General features: G+C 36.9%; 2 pseudogenes; one reads left to right on the top strand and one right to left on the bottom strand.

Moving 5' to 3' along the window:
• Positions 1-7,920: 7,920 nt before the first annotated feature.
• Positions 7,921-22,405, top strand: LOC135222999 (uncharacterized; annotated as a pseudogene).
• A 37-nt stretch (positions 22,406-22,442) lies between these two features.
• Positions 22,443-22,528, bottom strand: part of LOC135222997 (uncharacterized) — a 1,819-nt pseudogene continuing 1,733 nt past the window's right edge.

The following is a 22,528-nucleotide window of genomic DNA, read 5'->3' as shown; positions in this document are numbered from 1 at the left end:
AGGATCACTGACTGCAAATTTAGGCTGCTCCCGAAAAAAAAAAAGTCTCTCCGCCTCCACGTCTCCATTTGAAGGAAAAAATTTTGGATTAGAACTATCCTCCTTAACGACTGCAAAATAATAAAAAGCAAACAACACCCAGTTACTAACAAGCAGCAAACATACGACTGCGTGGGCAAAAAATAAATAAATAGATAAATATATAAATGAACGAACGAAGATACTTTCGGGCGTGATACCCCCAACCTAATAGGTAAAAGAAAGATATTTTTTTTACAACTTTTAGTCAAGATCCAACTAATTTTATAGCTTAACATATACTAAAACAAATTAACGGCAACGTTAAATAACCTCAAGACTAGTAAAGTATTACTTCCACAAACAAATAAAACCAACAATATCGAACAATGAAAGAACGAGATACTGCACCAAAGACCCACACTAATGAAAGAAAAACAAAATTAAGACTAAAACAAAGAAAATTCAAGTGGAAAAGACATCACAGATTGTCCTTCCCTTTCACATGTTTTATAGTTAAATTATATTCCTGAAGCATAAGACTTCAATTAGTAAGCCTTCTGTGTTTGTTTTTAAATTTGTTCACAAATTCTAAAGGATTGTGATCTGAATACATAACAATTGGATCAATGCTAGCAGTTACATAAATTTCAAAATGTTGTAAAGCTAAAACTAAAGCTAAAGCTTCCTTTTCAATTTTGCTATATTTCTTTTGATGGTCATTAAGTTTCCTGAAAAAATATGAAACAGGATGTTCAGTACCTTCACTATCGTCTTGCAACAGCACTGCCCCTACTCCGAGATCGCTGGCATCCACCATTAACTGGAAACCCTTCTGAAAGTCAGGTGATTTCAAAATAGGGTAGGTGCTTAAAATGACCTTTAATTTATCAAAGGCTTGTTGACATGTATCGTCCCACAAGAATCTAGATTTCTCTCTTAAAAGACTAGTTAAAGGAGTTATTATTTCAGAAAAACTGGGGACAAATCTACGGTAGTAACCAGCGAGTCCAACAAATTGCTTTACATTTTTCCGAGTTTTTGGGAAAAGCTAGTACAGCTTTAATGCTCTTTTCCTTGGGTAATACTTTACCTTGCCCGACGTGATATCCTAGGTAGATAACTTGAGCCTTTCCATATTCTCATTTAGAAAGGTTTACCACTAAACAAGCGTCGGCAATGGCGCGAAATAAGGCCCTGATTCTATCGACATGGTCTTTCCAGTTGTCACTGAAAATAATTATATCGTCCAGATAAACTAACTACACATCCCTTCAATCCATTCGGGATAATCCACATTCTCTGGAAGGTGCTGGCTGCGTTAAGCATGCCAAAGGGCATGACTTTACATTCGAATAAACCTTCAGGTGTTATAAATGTTTATATTTCCCGTGAATTTTCAGTCAGAGGAACTTGTCAGTAACCTTTTAAAAGGTCTAATTTACTAATACATTTGGCATTACCAATCTTATCTATGCAATCTTCTATGCGAGGCAGAGGGAAATTGTCAGCAACTGTTAAGTCGTTTACTTGTCAAAACCCAACCTGTCTTGTCCATTTTCCTTTTTCACTAATACAACTGGGGAACTCCAAGGACTGCTACTTGGTGTTATCAAGTCATTCTCCAACATAAAACTGATTTCCTTTCTCAAAGCTTCAGCTTTCTGTGGATTTAACCTATTAGGGGCTTGTCTAATTGGTTGGGCATTTGGCTTTAGTACCATGTCATGTTGCAAACGTAGCACAAGACTGGGAGTGTCCTTAAATATTGACGGATGTTCTCTGAATAAATCCTTAATATCAGTAGCTTGCTGAGCATTCAGATGTTTAAGCAAACTATCTGGGTTACACAAAATTTTAGTTTTCGCCATTCCATCCATAATCTTTGCTTTCCACTTCTTGTCCATTACCTTCTCTAGGTACTACAGCTGAAAAAGATTTAATAGTGTTGGCTTTGAAAAATATTTCTTCCTAATGTTAATATAACACAACATTTACTTTTTCCTCCACCCTGGAATTTCCACCAAATAATCAACATCATTCGGTTTCCTCTTAACCACTGCAAGACCTACAAACTGAGCCCTGAACTGGCCTGGAATAGGAAGTAATACTAGTACTTGTTTTCCTGCTTCAAAATTTCTAACATTGAGACTTTCTATTATAATGGGTTTTCATTTTAGCCTGCGAAGTCGAGAGATTATTTTGGGCCCAATTTCAAATGCTCCTTAACTTCTCTTTGAAAGACAAATAATAATAAGAATTTACTTTACCAGTACACCCTTCCCAACGTTCCTTGAGTAAATCAAGAGGCCCTCTCACATTGTGTCCGTAGACCATCTGAAAAGGAGAAAAACCCAGAGATTCACAAGGGGCCGATCTCAAAGCAAAAAGCTATAAAGGCAAGTCTTTATCCCATTCTTCAACATGGTCTAAACAATACTTAGTCAAAGCATTCTTCAGAGTGGAGTTAAATATTTCAAGTATCCCCTGACTTTCAGGATGATATGAGGATGCCAAGTTGCGTTTAATACCAAGTTCATTTATTTTAGCCTGGAACTCCATACTGGTGAAATTAGAACTTTGATGCCACTGTATCTCCCGAGGCAAACCATAACGAGAAAAGGAGTCCATGAGCTGCTTCATTATGATACCACTCCTAATGCCTCTGCCAGGTATTACCTCACGAAATCTAGTAGTTCTATTCATTATAGTTAACATGTACTGAAAACCTGTTTTGTTTTTGGGTAAAGGACCTACAATGTCAATAACAATTTTCGTGAATGGTTCTCCAGCAGCCGAGAAGGGAATTAAAGGTGATTTAGTAACTTTCTGGTTGGGTTTGCCAACCATTTGGCACTGGTGACATGGCTTGTAATATCTAACGACGTCTTTCTTTACTAAAGGTAAAAAAAATTATCTTTTACTTTGGACAGTGTTTTTTGTATTCCTAAATGACCACCCCATTCACTTTCATGAGCCTCCTGCAAAATAAAATGCCTAAACTTACTAGGTACAACAATTTGTTCCCTTGCCTTCCATTCTTCATCAAGAGATGCGGTCACTGGACGAATTAATCTATACAACACATCATCCTTTAATACATAACTTGCTTCACTTAACTCCTCCTTTTCCTTTAGCTGCTCTGCTTCTTCATACATACTCCTCAATTCGCCATCTTCCTTTTGAGTTTATTAGGGTTTGCCTATCTGGGAACATGCAACTAGAATCTGTAGCAAAGTCTTCAGATACATTAACCATAGACTTTAACGAAAGCTTTTTTATCTGGTTGGACTTACCTTTCTTTGTCTTTTTTGAGTTTTGGTTTGGAAGCAGTTTTCCAAATTTACACCAGCTTCTCCATCTTTGATTTCCTCTCGAGACTGGGCTTGGGTTACAGGAACAACAGGTTTAACATTTACCATAACACATTCGTTAACCCCCTTTCGACCTTCTGATGCACAAGGCTGTGCCACTACCTTGCATCACATCATTGCCTTTCGACAAATCCACACCACTCACAGGCAATGCACTAACTACAGCCAGTTTCAACCTACCAGTTACCAAAGGAGATTCCACATAAACTTCTTCCACAGGCCAAGATGTTACTGTATCTGGGAAACCACCAAGCAAGACATAATCCTGACCTTTCCGTGAGAAATCTTTAGGGAAAGAGGTTTCTAGAATGCAGGACTGGCAAGAGCCAGTGTCCCGTAGCAATGCAACTATATTACCATCAGTTGCCTCAGGTCCAACTTTCACCATACATCTAAAGACAAAGTCTTCAAAATCCTTCCCATAAGGCTTCCTCCCACTTACTTCTCCTTCAAGACTAGAAGACACAGGCGGCACTTACCTACAATCTATTAGCATAACTGGTTTGACCGACTTAGTTACTTCAGGACAATTTGACTTAACATGACCTTTCTTATCACACTTATAATAAACAATGCCCAGGCCTGCCTCGCACCCCTCGAAGGCGATGAAGGACTTTCTTTACCCTTTATTACTTCCACCTTTTCCACACCTGCTTCCCAATAAGTTTTCTTTTTACCATAATACTTATGTGACAAAACAAACCTGTCTGCTGCCTTTGCTGCCTCATTCACATTATCAATGTTAAATTCTTTAATATGGCTGCGAACGTCTTTGGGAATGTTATTTTTAAAATCCTCTAACAAAACCAGTTCTCGTAACTTGGCAATGTAGTTGCCTCCTCTGTAGCCAACCACTCGTCAAGTTTCACTGCTTTCTGGCCTGCCCATTCTACAAATGTTTGATTAAACATTTAATGCCAGGATCTGAATTTCTGCTGGTAAGCTTCTGGGATTAGCTGGTACGCAATTTTTTTCACAATATCATAATCACTGGAATCTTCTTCACTTAACGCTGCATAAACAAATTGTGCCTTACCAGAGAATGCAGACTGCACTAACACAGACCAGAGTTCCTTAGGCTAAGCTAGCTTATGAGATACTTTCTCAAAATCAGCGAAAAATTTACCAACATCAGACTCGCTAAACTTAGGAATTAGCTTAGTACCCCATTTATCACCGAACTTAGCCGGAACAGCATCACTCATAGAAGTTTTGTCGGATTTTAATGACTTTAAAGTTATCTCTAACTGAAGAGTTTTACTTTGTTCTTCAAGCCTTTCTTTATCAGCTTTCATAAGAGCTCTCTTTTCAGCCAATATTGCTTTTCAGCTTCCATTTGCTCTCTTTCAGCTTCTCTCTGATCTCTCTCAGCTTCTCTCTGCTGTGCTCGTTTAGTGCGTTCGAGCTCCTGTTGCTCTTTTATAAAATATGCTAAGTCAGATCCTGACAATCCAAGCTTCCCTCCAATGGCAGTAAACTCGCTTAAAGTTGCCATCTCGTTAAACTGAGTCATTGGTACTTAACACTAACAACTATTAAAGTGACCCCTAAAGAGATATAAAAAAATTGTACTTATTCACACTACCTCACTAAGCATTTGCCATCCTGTCACGGTTGCCAATTTATGTCACGACTTAATAACGTTAATGTTCTATGCTAAAGTAGGTTCTTTATAATTTACGTAAAGCCGTTACATAAAAAAATAATATTTTGCACAATCTCAAGTGCCTTCAACTACCAGTTATAATTTAGGAATAATGATGGCAAAGGACAACGAGGGAGTATGATACGAAAAAGGAAATATTATAAACATTTATTTACAAAAGAAAAAAGTAATTGAATTATATTGGACCGAGATAAGTTTCATGTCACTGCAGCATAGCCTGGATGCTCCTTTGTAATGGAATGCTGTTGCAGTTCTAAAAAGGAGGACAATTACTAATACCAATACTTAAGTCCTCATGATGTTTTATCAACAGTGTTGCAGTTGCAGTAATAAATATGAGGGACAAGAGGTTGTCCAAGGCTGATATCCTCTCCCGTGTTCGTAATGTGTCCATCACAAATTAACAGGTGTTTGAATCCTCCAGATAAGGAACAAGATTGGTATCGATAACTTCATGAAAAACTTGATCACAGCTGCTCCTCGAAGACAAACATCCATGTATCAGCATAGGAAGAATGATCAAATGGGCATGACAGTGGTATAAGGTGTTGAAAACTCAAAAGCAGGCGGTGATGTCGAATAAAGGGAGCCACTGGAAACACCATTGCAGCGATCCAAGGAGAATCTGCTACTCCCAGCAGATAAATACCTCTCAGAAACAATCCCCAACCTATCTAGCGTTCAGAGGATCACTGACTGCAAACTTAGGCTGTTCCCGAAAAAAGGTCTCTTTGCCTCCACTTCACCATGTAAAGGAAAAATTTATTGGATTAGAACTATACTCCTTAACGACTGCAAAACAATAACAAGCAAACAACACTCAGTTACTAACAAGCAGTAAACATAAGACTGCATGGGTAAAAAATTAATGAATAGATAAATATATGAATGAAAGAACGAAAATTCTTTCCGGGGTGATATATGTAAGGGTTACATTCAAAGGGATTTATATTCCATATATAAATAATCTAATGACCTAAGGGGTCACTGTTGAAATAGCAAGGAGTGTGATAAAGGTTGATAAACAGGATGCAAGCTAGGTTTTGGCTTATTGAATCAGCGATGCCCTGGTTTGGATTTGCCTGTGATAATCAAATCCATTGTTGTGTCAGACAGGTCACAGTGGTTTCGCATGAGAACCTATTGACCTATAACCCACTGACATCTACGTGACTTCCTCTCATATATTCGTCTGTCTGTATGTTATGTATGCTGAGCTCAGCTGTGCTCACCTATAATTTGTAAATGTATTTGTATCTCAGAACTCTACTTCCCCTCCTAGAGTCAAGTTCTCCTAACCACCTTCTTGTTTCTTACTCAAGAGATGTAGTTTTGCGAATATATTGTTCCTGTTGTCATCATGAGTTTGAAACATCTCTGCATTCATACCCAAAGAAGATACTGACTTAGAAATTATCGTCGCAATCTCAGACAAGGATGGGAAGTATACCACATGATACTTGCGTATAACATCGCAGGTATAAATAACATCACAGTGCGCCTCGTTATACAAGGCATAGCACAACATTGGTGGCAGCTCTACCGGGTCGACGCCATCAGAAGACAACATTGCTGGCAGCCCATACTCGGACTATTCCACATCATCTGAAGACTAACAAAATGTAACATATCAGAAGTCAACGAAGGCGAGAGAATCTTCAAGCACCTTCGAACCTCTTATGGCAATGTAAGAAACGTCTCTCATTAATAACCATTCGAGGGGGGTATATCATCGTCTACTGAGCATCTCCAGCACTTCAAGAAACAAACCGGACGTGTCTGCAGCATCGGATCACCATGAATAAAGACACGGGAAACGAATCATTCAACAAACAAACACCGGACGAGCAGAACGCGAACTGAGAATTCAGGTCACTATGGAACAGCGACATCGAAGCCAAGGCCGTGACGTCACCAATTCTTTATTCATTCTGGTGTGTGACTTTTAGTGTTCTCCATACACAAGATTGATCGTCCATTATTCCTGGGGGTGAGTTATACGTTATTCTTAATCTTCCTTTCTTGCAGGAATCTATCTTCAACTTCGGATTCTCGCCCAGCAGGCCTTTTTATCTTTGTTGCTAATTTTTTTTTCTTCCAGAAGTTCTCTGGTAATATCCTTATCATATTATCTGTTTTTAATCTTATCATTTTGGGGGACTCTGTTATTATCTGTAACACATTTTTTCTTATCTTATATTGCATATGCGTTAAAATCAGTTTTGGACAAAAAAGAGACAAACAATCAAACAGTAACGTACATTGAGGAACCAATCGCTTGTCTCTGAATCATGACTTTGTTCAAGCGACCCAACAGAATTCTCGCACACCCGTAATAGCAGAAGGCAGCAAACTCTCGAGCCGAGCGTACCTTCGAATATAGTGCGTGTAAACAAGACTTTGCCGGGATCTGAAATGTTAATCCTTTCTGACACTCTGAAAATTAACGGACTGTCCGTAACACAAACACTATACACTTGATTCACAGCAATAAGTTAACATTGAAGTCTGTAACCATTTGAATACCAATCTAGTGATCCACAAAAATCAACACATCGTGGATATGGAAGTTTATAAGTATTGCATTCTTACCGTTGCCGAAATTAATCACTCTCATTCAGTTGTGGATGAATCCCTCTTACAATCTATCACAAGTAAAATCAATAAAGACATTCAAGAAGAGGAGATTCAGCAGAATTTTTTTTTCCTTTTAACTAAATATCATGATGTTTTCTCCACTAACCGAGGGATCTTTGGGAAAAACGGATGTCATTGAACACCAAATACAGCTAAAAGACAAGCATAAAGTCATTTACGTACCTTTGTGCCGACTCCCTATGAAATTCTAGAATGAGATCAATGATGAAGTAGGTAAAATGTTAGAAGAATGAGTCTTTAGGAAATCGAACAGCCCTTATAATTTCCCCTTAATCGTACCGAAAAAAGATCGAACTTGGCGTATTTGCGTAGATTTCTGTTGCTTAAATGAGGAAACGATTCCCGATCGATTCCCAGTGCCATGTACTGACGATATTTTATCCTTGTTAGGACAGAACAAAATATTTCACCAGTTTGGACTTACTTAAAGGCTTTCACCACCAGTATCCTTTAGAAAAAGAGAGTATCCCATACACTGCCTTCAGCACAGCCAGGGGACATTATGAATTTTTACGTATGGCTTTTGGTTTACGTTGTGCCCCAATTACATTCACCAGAATGATTAATATAGTGTTCGGAGACTTGTTAGGGATACCCTACATGCCTATATGGACGACCTTGTAATCTTTTCTAATACCTTAAGAACATTTACGTAAACTAGAGCTAGTGCTACAGAGACTAAGACAACATAATGATTTAAGAGTGAAGATAACTAAGTGTGAGTTTTTAAAAACAGAACTAGTCTATTTAGGTTTTACGGTGTCTAGTCAAGGTCTTAAGGTAGTCCACGATACCTACCAACGTCAAGGGGATACAGCAATTTTTAGGCTGTAGTGGGATTACTGACGTTTTATACGCAATTACTCAATTATAGCCGCTCATCTAACCGATCTTAAGAAGAAGGGCGTAGATTTTATGTGGTCTCAAAAGCATCAACAGGCGTTAGATACCTTGAAAGAAGAATTATGCAGTTCAACTATCTTAAAATTCCCTGACTTCAGTAAGGAATTCTTTATCGCAACTGATGCCTCAGACCAAGGGGTAGGAGCGGTACTACTTCAGCAATATGACAAACAGTTCTTCCCTATAGCTTATTATTCACGTAAACTGAGACCTTCTGAAAGTAAATATGCTGTAATAGAGAAGGAAGGGCCAGCTATTGTTAACTCACTAGTACATTTTAAGTTCATAATAGATGGCTATCCTGTCAGGTTCTTTACTGACCATAAGCCCCTCACAAACGACTTCTTCAAAGGCTTTAGTTCACAGTACCCAAATAAAAAGAAACTCGGTTGGCATATGATCATTCAAGACTTTGGCGCAAGGATAGGATATCTACCTGGGAAAGCAAATATCATTGCTGACGCATTATCACGCAGCCCCGCGCCATCTTGTATGGAGCCATTAGCTGAACTAATAGATATATCAACATCCGTGCCTATTGTTAAAACTGTATCTGAACAGGAAGACCCGGGATGGAGCGCTGAACTAGTACAGACTGAACAAAGAAAAGATCAGCAGTTAAAGAAAATAATAGATGCTTTGAACGGGAATCCTAAAGAAAAGGAATATGTGAAGTATACTCAGCAGAATTATATAATTAAGGATAATATTCTGTGTAGGTTCCGTGACAAGGAAAACCCGCAGCACCCCGCAGGTGACTAACGACCAGGTAGTGGTTCCAATCTCGCTTATACCAATCGTCTTAAACTGGTTGCATTCCAATCCATTACATGGTCATCCAGGGTTCTCTATCATGTCACAGAAAGCCAAATCACTATTTTATTGGCCTACGATGCTTACAGATATAAAAAAACACATAGCTAATTGTCACATTTGTCATGAAAACATAGGGCACACTAAGACACCTGTTAGCTTGGGGGCCTATCCCGTGCCCACCCAACCCTTTGAAAGAGTTTGACCGAGGAAATAAGCATCTCTTAGTGTTAATAGATGCCTTGACTCGATATACAGAATTGATAGCACTAAAAACTAAAACTGCAATTGAATGCGCTAAGAAATTTTACGAGTGCTAAATTTGTAAACATGGAATTCCACACATGATAATCTCTGACTCGGGTGGAGAATTCAATAATTATTTCCTTAACTCGTGTGAATTCCTTTGCATTAAGAAAATCAATACCATGATTTATCACCCAGAGTCTAATGCATTATTTGAGAGGGTAAATAGGAAGGTGTTAAATGTCCTACGAGTTACACTTGGGGGAATGGATCCCAACTAGGATATTGCCATACCAGCGGTTCTAAGTACTCTTAACCATTCATATCATGTATCTATCAAAATGTCGCCGCACGAGGCATTGTACAGTACCCCAGCTAGGACACCTTTCCATGCATTTACGCCTACAACCCATTTATCAAATCCCCTACGGGATGTTATGGAAGCAAGTGTAAGCCGATATAATATACTTCATAAGAATTTAGAAGAATCACAAATTATAATGAAAAGAAATCATTATAAAATCGCTAAGCCAACTAAGTCATACACAGTAGATGACCATATATATATACAAGTATATGTTTCGCAAGGGTTTGAACTACAAGCTAACACCTAAGTTTGAAGGCCCGTTTAGCATTTTAGAAATATCAACGGCCAACAGACTAAAAGTTCAAAACATATCCCAACCTACTGACGTAAGAACAATACCATGTTCGCAGTTAGTAGAAAGAGAGAGAGAGAGAGAAAAAAAGAGAAGAATTTATGTATGCATATATATGAAACATAACTAATAAAAAGTATCTATGAAACTTGCATGATAAAAGTATGTATATATAATATTTGGAAATATTTTTTCTGTTTTGTATAGAAGTAGTTAATTCAAATATGAGTAATTACATATATTTCACTAATTGCAGGTTTCCAACATGAAACTTATATTGTTCGGATTGGTACTGTTTGTTCAGACATGCTTGTCGGGTGGAAAGATCCTAAAACAAAAAATATACATTTTACACATGGCTCTATAATTGAAAGAACAGAGGACGTTTTCATTACAGCAAGTAATATAGTTCTAGAAGTTGATTTGCGAGCAATTTTCCTGCAAGAAGATGATGTCATTAACTAAAAAGTGACTTGTCGCGGTTTGCCGAATCATTGAATCAGTTACATCAACGTCATTTTCCTTTTAATCCAGAGATTTTGCTAGCTCAGACTTTAGGTGTTGCAGAAATGTTATCATTCGACTTGCAAAACAAAACTGCTGAAGCAGAATGTTTGGCTCGTGATCTGCTTATGTGGACCGTGAGACACAGTAGCCTAGAAAGACGTAACCCGTTTAGAATAAGAGAATTGAATTTTTGCAACATGAAAATGAATTAGTTTTTTCCAAACTTCGTAAACAATTATCTTCAATCAATCAACTTATAACATTGGTGAACGAACATTCCAGTAATGTCAATCAGCTGATGGATGTGCAACACCTGCTGGCAACATTAGCATATTACAGTTCTAAGGTAGACCATATCCGTACAAAAATTTCACATTTTATTGAAAAATCAAAAGACTATGTGGAAGCTATCACGCTAGCTACAAAGGGTGTTCTGTCGTCACATCTTTTGCCTATCAAAGATTTAGCATTAACTTTAAAGAACGGACGAGAGAAACTTGGTTATATTCCTTTGTTAGATGCACATAAGATATTATAGCTTAATTTCAGTAAGTGTTGAGAATTACAGGATCATGATTAACATTCCTTTTAATTCTTCTGATGCCTGGCAATCTTACAAAATTGCACCGTTTCCTACTTTCATGATGAATAACTCATTACCAGTAATATCTAATCTGACGGGATACGTATTGATTTCCCCTAATAAGGAAACATTTACAGTTATCAGAGACCTGGATAGGTTCACTCACTGTTCAGATGCCATGGGTAATAAAGTTTGTACAGCTGACTCCTTTGAATTCAAGGATAAATCAGGGGATTCATGCGAGTTAGGTCTAGTGCTAAACGGCTCTCTCTCTCACACACGGGAACGATGTCTGAAACAACTTTACCCTTTTGACAAGTATTAGTTCGCTTACAGGCTGAATAACGGATCGTGGATACGATACGACAGAGCAGGGTTTCACGTCGCTTGCCCGGACGGATCAACGGCCTCTTCACGGATGTTCGTCGCTGCAGACGGCTGCAGTGGAGTCACGCCCAACTACACGGTCCGTGGAGTAAGCACCATCATAAGGGAACGAGCTAACTTCGCGAATTTTTCTTCGCGAATTTTTCTTGGTCGAGTACCATCACTCCAGCTTTACCCCTACCATACAACGCGAAAGTGGCCCATCAACTATCAAAACTGTCTGGTATGTCAACGAGGATCTACGGTTCTACACACTGCTTGCTGTGACATGCGTGTTGGTGGTGGTTCTGGTCACCGCTAACATATTTTGCTTGGTGTAGGTTGAGGCAAACAAGAACGGATCATCAACAGAAACGTCGTACCTCGTCCTGACACTTACCCATTAGCCCTTAAGGCATTTGACTTTAGAGCCACTTGAAACTGTCCATTTCATTTGACTCGGGGGAAGTTGTTTGGAATTGTGTTTTGTGTGAAAAGCGGTTTGAACGCTGGCTAAATGTGTAACAGGAACCTCTGTGACATTGCATTCCATATGTAAAGTATGAGAAGCTTAATAATAATTTATCATTCAATATATCTGGTAGCGCACCGAACATAATCAATTGAAGTTCTACAATGAATCAATATGTCTGTGAGTGTATGCACCAGGAATCTATATGATGTGCACACTTATCTGAATCTATTTGAATCATTATATACATATATATATATATATATATATATATATATATATATATATATATATATATATCTATATATAGATATATATATATATATATATATATATATATATATATATAGATAGATATATATATATATATATTATATATATATATATATATATATATATATATATATATATATATATATATATATATATATATAGATATATATATTATATATATATATATATATATATATACTAATCAGGTAGCACTATACTTAATCAGTTACCTTTTATCTTATCACATTTTTGGTACCATTTACGTATTAACCATATATGATTTTTAGAATGTAATTCTTATGTCATGCAATCATCAGACGTACGGCAGTACTTTCTGTTGAATATATATTCTCATGACTAACAGTATATAACTATCATTATGATGACATGTTTTCTTTAATATTAGCATGATATCATATGCATTTATCTTGTACGTGGATCTGTATCTTCCATGTATTATTCATTACTTATGAGTATTTCTGTATATATGATTTTTTTTTTTATATATATAATCAGTTGCCTATCATTTGTTAACCACTTTCTGGTAACTATGGGTTAACCAAATATTCACATTAATTTCTTTATCACACTCCTTTGAGTCATATGCAAGTCAAACTTTAATGTTCAGTGTTTAGTTTGTAGCCGACCGAGCAATTAAGGGATTTATATTCCATATATAAATAATCTAATGACCTAAAGGGTCGACTGTTGAAATAGCTAAGGAGTGTGATAAAGGTTGATATATGATATATATATATATATATATATATATATATATATATATATATATATATATATATATATATATTTCGAAATTAAATTCGTATAACAAATTATGAGATGACTCTTGCACTCTTCATGGAACAGCTTTCGTAATGAATCGGCACTCTAAGGCAAAATATTTAATAAAACTATTTGCCCGCAAGACATTCCTTTGTTTGATTTATTGGATTTTTGTTTAAGAAGAAAATAAAAGAAATCTGTCATTTTGCAGTTTTTTAGAAGGCAACAGTGAAATATTACTTCGCAAATGAAAATTCCTCGAATGAGTGCACAGCGCATTCCCTTGGTTATGTATCCCTAGCTATTTTGATTTAATCAGTTCTCGCCACCATCCTTTTCATTATACACATGCACGCACATAACAATTCCACATATTACACATCTATCTTTATTAAAATGCATGTATGTAGTGTGTGTGTGTGTGTGTGTGTGAGTGTGTTCCAGCATAAGTCAGAAATGCATTGAGAAATTTTAGCCACAATTGGATATGTATGACTTACCATCTGGAAAAGAATGCTGTGAGGGTAAGTCATCACTAGCACCAAAGGCCACCAAAGGGGAGGTCTCCCTAAAACAGGGCTAATTCTCCCTGTAGACATAGTAACTAAATGAACTTTGGATTTATCACACCTCATTTCAGTATACATATGACTTACTATCTGGAAAAGAATACTGTGGGGATAAGGCATCACTGGTACTATAGAGCGTGTGGTTTCAAGGGGTTGATATATAAAATAACCAAAAAAGACAGATAACATAATTCTAATCCATAGTTTTCAAGGTTGCTGAGATGAATAGTGCCACTCCCAATGCCCTTTCAGTCCAAGTTCAATTCCAGTAGGAAAGGGGATGAGAAGTGATGAGAAATGAAACGTCAAAAATGACAGATATTAGTGTCTGATCCATAGTTTTTGAGGTCACAGAGATGAATAGTGACACTCCCAATGTGTTAATTCCAAGTTCAGACCCTATAGGAATAGGGGGGTGAGAATGGGTGAAATGGAAAATGTCAAAACCACTGGGCAATGTAATTGAAGCAACTACATTTACAGGAGAAGGAGAGAAGAGAGGAGAGAGAGAGAGAGTAGAGACGAGAGAGAGAGAGAGAGAGAGAGAGAGAGTAGAGGGGCTATTAGGGAGGAGAAAGAAGCAATAATTGAAGGAGAGTTGGAGAGAGGGAGAGGAATTGAGAGAGAGTTTATGGTTGTCATTCAGTAATATATATATATATATATATATATATATATATATATAGTATATATATATATATATATATATAATATATATATATATATATATATATATATATATATATATATATATATATATCTATATTATATATATATATATATATATATATATAATATTATATATATATATATATATATATATATATATATAAAATATATATATATATATATATATATATATCATATATATATATATATATATATATATATATATATATATATATATATATATATATATATATATATATATATATACATATATATATATATATATCTATATATATATATATATATATATATACTATATATATATACTATATATATATATATATATCTATTATATGATATATATCATATCTACTATCTCTATCTATCTATCTACTCTATCTATCTATATATCATCTATAATATATATATATATATATATATCATATATATATATATATATATATATATATATATATATATATATATATATATATATAGGTCATATCACATTTCCGTTATTCATATACATATATCGAGCTACAATGTCCTTTAATATCTAATTCGCTCTACCTCGGAAGTAATATATTTTCATATATGCTTAACCGAAGGGGAGGAATTTTTTTCTCGGTAATAGACTTGCCTGGACCAGGGCGCGAACCCATGGATCCTTTCAATCCAGGAACGTCAGTGAAGCTTTATTATGTTTTTTTGTTATAGGAATGGTGTGTATGTTACAGACTTATAGGCTGGCTTTTACGATGTAGCTAATATTTTATAAATTAAAAAGGCATTATTATCAGAATAAACATGTAATATATATATTATATATATATATATATATATATATAGATATATATATATATATATATATATATATATATATATATATATATATATATCTTAAACAAGTTTAAGAGCTATATATAATGATACTCGTTTCAACAAAATGAAACAAACTGCTACCAGGCAACTACCTACCCTCGATTAGCTGGCATTGAAATGGAACGAAATGAATACATTAAAGTGGAATAAAATCAATTAACTCTGACCCAAAAAAACCGCTAAACTGTCATTTTCCTCTCCCAAATCCGGTTTAAGTAAGTAACCCCTGTAATCCCACTGTGTCCGACTAACCACACCATTTTTAATAAGTCAAATACGTCTTAGGGAATCCATTTTTCTATATGGTGACATTGAACCCATCTGAAATAAAGAGACCACAATTATTACATCACTTTACCCATGAGAGTTAATCAAAAGTAATGTTTACCATACCACACTTCTATTTCTCCCAAATATTTTATCACTGCAAAGGTTAACTTTTTCAAAGTTCTGTCTTATGTTGCCTTATTCGATGGGTCTACAATACTACTCAATACTTCTTAACACCTCTTCCAGGTGTGTTCCGCACCCTGTCACAAGTAATCAAAGAGTGCCCTCTATTATTCTTATTACCCATCATCAAAGCTATATATCGTATGCTACGAACACACATGCAGACATGCCCTGCGGGGCGCCTGTCAACCACGGGTGCCACATGTCCAAAAGAAAGCATGTGATTTCCGAGGCGTCACCAACCTCAAATTACATTGGTCATCTTCTTTGGCTGTTTCTCATTTCAGCATTGTTCGAGGAATCTAGCGCTTGTCTTTAAGCGATCTGTCTCTAACCGGAAAAAGCTGAGATTAACAATTCACTTTTTTACCGCACCCGCCCCCTTTTTTTAAGATGGCTCAAGCCACCTATGTCTTTTGTGCACTCCCATCGCCCACCACATCAGCAACTGGTATATACTCGTTCATAATGTTTGCAAGATAGCCCCTATAACACATATTTCGACTATCACTATGGATACTATAACCGCAATCACTGGAACCATGTACGACATTATCCTCTAGCAGTGGAACCGTAACCATCTTCAATGTAGGCGGAACTTGAACTGCCTTGAGGTTCCATGTAGGTGTTTCACAAACATCTTTGTCGAATAATTGTAGTCCCTGGCTGAGCACGTGAACCATCCCGAAACAACCCAGCATGCACCATTATTCAGCGTCTGCAACCCCTGTAGGTGTATCCAACACCCCCGTCACTGAGCTGTAGATTCGACGTCTTCCGACCAAGCAATTGTAGCTGCCACCTCGTTGTCAACTTGAAATATCTCGTGACTCCCATGCAAGTGCGTCTCACACCCGCCTCGTAGAAGATTGTAGACTCTTGATTTGTCCCAGAATATATCCTGAGACGATCCACTGACGACATCTCTCGTAACATCGTGGCTCGTGTGTAGATGCAACCTCTGGTACTGTAGAACTAAGCTGTCTCCGTCGTCACCGTCGCGTGAAGTTGCTAATTCTCTAAAGTCATCGTGTGTCCGTATTTGTAAAGTCTACATGATCATAGAATAACTAAAGTCTTGCTCTAACAAACGAATCTGTCATCAACTAATATACCCAATCTCATAGTCAATTATTAAAAATTCTTCATTAAAACAAAATATGATCTTTACCCACTGAATCCTCATAAGTAATCCCATATCTGACAAGTATTCTATCAAAAAACCCCACAATGCCTATACAGCAAAACCCCTGTAATGTTTATACAGTTAACCTCCATCAAATATAATGCTGAATACCCTTTCTATCTGACACATATACCCAGATAAATACCCCGATTACAAAATTCCCTTGTAGGAAAAAATATAGTGATAATAATAATTCAACTTTTCCCATTACAAAATGTACACGTAGAGAAAAAAATGTATATATAATTCAGTGCTTTTCCATACAAAACAAAGTATATATTGTTACAGAATTTGCTGCCGCAACATATCCTATGCACCCGAATTGACCCCTTACATTCATCCCATGGAATGTCATCATGGACATCCCTAAAAACAGTGCAAACAGTGCAAATCAACTCCAAAAGGAAAAAGTAGCAACTGGTCTCATCACAGCATTGTCAACATTAATCCACCTGTGAATACCTCATGTGCTCAAATCGCACCATAGACTTGTCTAGTCAGACTTGTAACCTCAGAAATCGTTATTCCTTCAAATGGCCCAAAAATCTTTACTGATACTATAGAACCATATTCCTCAAGATTATCCCTAGGACATCCACAAAGGTACCCAAAAATTGTCCTTGAAAACATAACTCATTCATGATACTGCCACATGTATATACAACTGCATAACCATTTAGTTGGGATATAAACCACAGAAAACCACAATTCAACAATTACATACCGCCAAATATAACCACTGGAGAATATGGAAATACAAACTCTTCATAGGGACCCATAAAACCACAATGAATTAGTGCCAACTCCACCCCCCCTCCAAGAGTCATAACTCCAAAAGAACCACAATACCCACCTCTTTGGCTCGTAAAACCGCAGATCCTCACCAAAAATTATAACCACAAAAAAAAAAAAAAAAATCCACCACCAAAGATCATAGCCACAAAAAATCCAGCCCCAAAAATTCACCACCAAAATAGCCACAAAAATTCAGCCCAATAAACCCATACCGCCAGGGACCACCACACGGACCTGCTATAATATTTCTCAGCTTAACAGAAATTTGCCATACTTTCCACCTCGTTTTCCTCGTGAAATGATTACCTCTGGTTTTTACGACAAATCGCCGCAATTTGTGCATAATAAGACAAATAGTAGAAGAGATGAAAGAGAAAAAAACATTACATGAAAGTGACTACTCACATTTCACCATCAATTTGTGAAACCAGAAAAAACACAACCAACCCTTTTCAGTTTTGATATATGGGTTAATTTCGACCGACTTGTTTTTTCCTCCAAGACTATAAATCTGTTTCCAGTCTTTTCCTCAACGACTCTAAAAGGACCTTCAAATTTCGGACCCAATTTGTAATTTAGTTCATTTCTCACATTGATTTTCAGAAATACCTTGTCTCTCCTTCGCTGTGGAAATTAATGCTTAGATTGTATCCTCTCTATGATGAAGTATAGTTAACAGATCAAATGTGCCTTGTGATTGGTAACCAAACAAAGCTTCAAATGGAGACATTTTAATGGAATCACTAACCATAGTGTTAATATATCTATCCCAGTTTTCATCATTACCACCTACAGTCTTCCTGAGAGCTTCGAGCACTTTCCCATTTGCTCGTTCACATAACCCATTAGCTTCAGGTCTGTATGGAATAATTGTTACTTTCTGTATCACCATGACTTCCGCCAAACATTCTAAAGTTTTGTTTACAAATTCTCTGCCATTGTCGGTCAATAAAAAACCTTGGGTGAGCCATATCTGCAAATGATACCATTGAAAAAATGCTATAGCTACTACTTCAGCTGTTTTATGCTTAAATGGAAAAATTTCTACTGTCCTCGTAAGTTCACTAACAGGTACTTATTCACATATCTAGATTCACAAAAATTTCCTAGGATATCCATATGTATTCTCTGAAAAGGTCTACTTGGCATCAGATATGACCCTAATTTGCAAGAAGTTATCCTTGCAGGTTTGCAAGCATTGCATACTGTACAGTTTTTCACAAAATTTTCCACATCTTTCCCCCCATTTCCCCATATTTTTCCAAAATATATTTAGCACGCACCTCATACGTTTTTTCTATCCCCAAGTGTGGACTACCGAACCTGCAATGTACTATATCCAAAACCACTGGAATTAGGACTTTCGGAATTATGATCTGTGTCATGTCTTCTTTACTTTCACTAGTTCTCAATTTATATTTAATTTTCCTGACCAATAGATTACCTTCTAATTCTAAACCCAAAAAAGGTAACTTATAACGTTTCCTGACTAATTCCCCTCTAAGAAAGGCTTTTGTGTCTACCAAAATTTCATCTTCATCTTGCCTCTGCTCTATGAGACCCATATCCCATTGTATAGAATCACCAGTGACTAGCGCAACTTGAAATCCTACATATTATATCCTGGTTAGAACTCTTCCTCGGGATAGCCACCTAATTTCAAATGGTACAAGAAGTGGCACTGATCACCTACTATTTCATCGCAACGTTGTTTGAACAAATGGCTATTCAATGAACTTCCTTTGATAAGATTGACAAGTTTTACGGATTCATTTAAAATATTTTTCAAGCTGGTGGTGATTCCTTTTGCAGCCAAAGCTTCATGATGAATGAAACAATGATTCCAAGTTACATAACTACCTGCAGCCTCTGATATCTTGCTCACAACACCACTATTTTTTCCTGTAAAATTTGCTGCACCATCTGTAGTGACGTCCTTGCAGTTTGCCTAGTTCGATTTATGTTTCCCAGTTACACAGTCATTCAAACCTCTGAAGATCTCTGACTCTGTCGTGTGTGTAGGTAAGGTCAAGCAGCACAATATGTCCTCCAAGAGGTCATCTTCCCATGGATATCTCATATCTTACATAAATCAGGAGTGCTGCACAATTAGCTATATCGGTACTTTTATCCAGCTGGATAGTATATTCTTCAACAGCATGGAGACGTGAGAACGGCTGAAATTCCAAATCCTCCGAGATACTGTTGTGTCACTGACAGGGACATATTTAATATGTTCTGCTGATTTCTCATCAAGAACTAAGTTACTATATCTAATGTAGCTGGAAGGGTAAGTTTTTCACCATAAGTATATGGCACTTTCTCTTTTGCTATTCGATAAGCAACTAGATAGGAAGCCAGTTGCAAAAAAAAAATCCACTGATTTTCCAACTAGTTCAATATGTTCCGATTCAAGGTGCCTCTTTAATTTTTAAGGCTTCATACTTTCATTTGCAAGAACTTAATTGCAAATAGCACACAGTGGCCAAGGTTCTTCACTGTATTGCCTTGGCCATAATTTCTTTTCCAGCAGAAGGCTTTCAGAACAGGGCACAGGCGGCGAAAATGCCTTGCCCATACCGGTACGAGACATAGCAGGCTTCTCTGTCATTGAGTTCGTCTGCTTGTTTTTCTCGCCTGAACAAGACGGCTTTGGTGCCTTATTAGCAATGACATCCTTTCTAATAACAAATCGATCTATTTGATACGAGTGTGGTTGTATGAACTGTTATATAACTAAAGGAGAAGTCTGCTCACTGCTAAATCTCAAATGTAACTAATCATGTTTTGTTTCAAATCTGGAAGTACGCGTTGCAGGCTCACAGCTTACACATTCCATCGACGTTCCCCGTCCTCTTCTTGATATGGAGGTTGGTTGGAACCGAATTTTATCTCTGCCAGCTCTGGTGTTACAGGAGTCACTCCCCAAGTTAAATAGTAGACTATTCAGCTGGTTTTCACTTCTCACTTGGTTAAGCATCTGACAGCTTGGTTTTCACTTCTAACTTGTTTAAGCATTCTGATGGCTGCCGCAGTTTCACCGTTGCTGTACTCTCTGATACAATTTTGGAATACTTAGAATAACTCGCTGATGTCTGCACGCTGCTGCGGATCTTCATGAGGATTATCGTCTTCTTTAGTCAACAGCTTTTCCTCTGCTGGGTCAGAGTCCTGTGCGCTGCCCCATCAGACAGCAGGGCCTTTTGCCATGGCATCTACTAGAGAAGTTTTTGAATTTGAGGAGGAGGGCTTTTCTTCTGTTAAAATTAGTGAGGCGGATGATAAAGCACATTTTTACATAAATGTGAAAAATGCCGAAGAGTTTGAACGTTGAAAAGAGCTTGATATGGAGAAAAATAATACCTGTTTCAATGTGAGACGTGTATATCCTGGCAGAGAAAGGAAATTGCTTAATTAAAAACTCGTCTGTCTGTATGGTGCTGTTCGGAACTTAGGAAAACAGAAGACTTAAACTGAGTATGTATATGTTGCAAAATACTTTTTTTTTTGTTATTTTGATACTACGATGCTCTCATGAATTACAAACCATACCAAAAACTCAAGCATGAATTTTTTATTAAGTCCATATTATAGGTCATGTGTCTTTAGATAGTTTAAGTACAAAGCCAGTGGATTTAGGCATAATGTCCCTGAACTTATGCAACCACCCAGAATTTATTTATTGTCACTTTCTTGAGTTTTGGCTTATTTGGTTTCGAGACTTGCTTCTTTTCACTACAATTAATTCTATTTCATGTTTGAAGATAAATTAAGCCTCCTCCTGTTACAGCGTGCTGTGTGCTATTCTGATTTGTACAGTAACTTGTCAATTTATAGGCGTCCTGTAACAATGGATGTCAAAATTCGGTTGATAACAGAAAACGCTGTAAGGAAAGACAAACTGATGGAAAACTACCCGTGCTCCATTACACTGAAGGGTCAGCACAATCACTCGCTACCGTCTGCAGAAGCTCTTAATTAACTTAAGGTACTTCCTGATACAAGCTATACTTTCATCAGGTATTTTGAACAAGGTGAGTAATTATGTTCACCGAATATTTCAGTTCGCTACTAGATCTGAAAACATTATTTTCTAAATAAAATGCATTGCCAATGAATTAATAATATATAGCTTTGCTAACTAATATATATTTGCTGTATATCTGAGAAAAAAATAATTGAGAGTATACCAAACGGCTCAATGAAGTACATGGTGGTCTTGTTAATTTATGGCAGATGCAATCAGGAAGTATGCCACGCATAACCCTGAGGTGACTACTAGGTGACAGAGGAAGGTCGATTTACTGCAGTTCTCGTCACACCTTTCATGAGAAGAATTCACACTAACTTTAGGGAAGCTGGAGAAATAGTCTTTGCAGATGCTACGGGATGTGTTGATCATCTTCAGTGGTTCCGTTCGTCTGTGCTGGAGAAGCAGGTGCTGCTCCTCTAGCAGTGCTATTTACGTCTTGGAGCTTGGGTTTGTCTGCTGAGACATACCGTAATTACAGTATACCTGGATATATCTGACTAAAGTTTGACTGTTTCTGCGCAATTTCCATTTCCTTCAACAAGTGTGGCAGTGGCTGCTTGACTCTAGCCATAACATCAAAGAAGGGGACGTCAGGAGCGATGGCTGTTTGATGAGCCTCG

The sequence above is a fragment of the Macrobrachium nipponense genome, chromosome 8 (genome assembly GCF_015104395.2).
Source record: "Macrobrachium nipponense isolate FS-2020 chromosome 8, ASM1510439v2, whole genome shotgun sequence".
Classification (NCBI taxonomy): domain Eukaryota; kingdom Metazoa; phylum Arthropoda; class Malacostraca; order Decapoda; family Palaemonidae; genus Macrobrachium; species Macrobrachium nipponense.
Note: the sequence above shows the minus strand (reverse complement) of the source record. Positions and strands in the feature narration are given on the sequence as shown.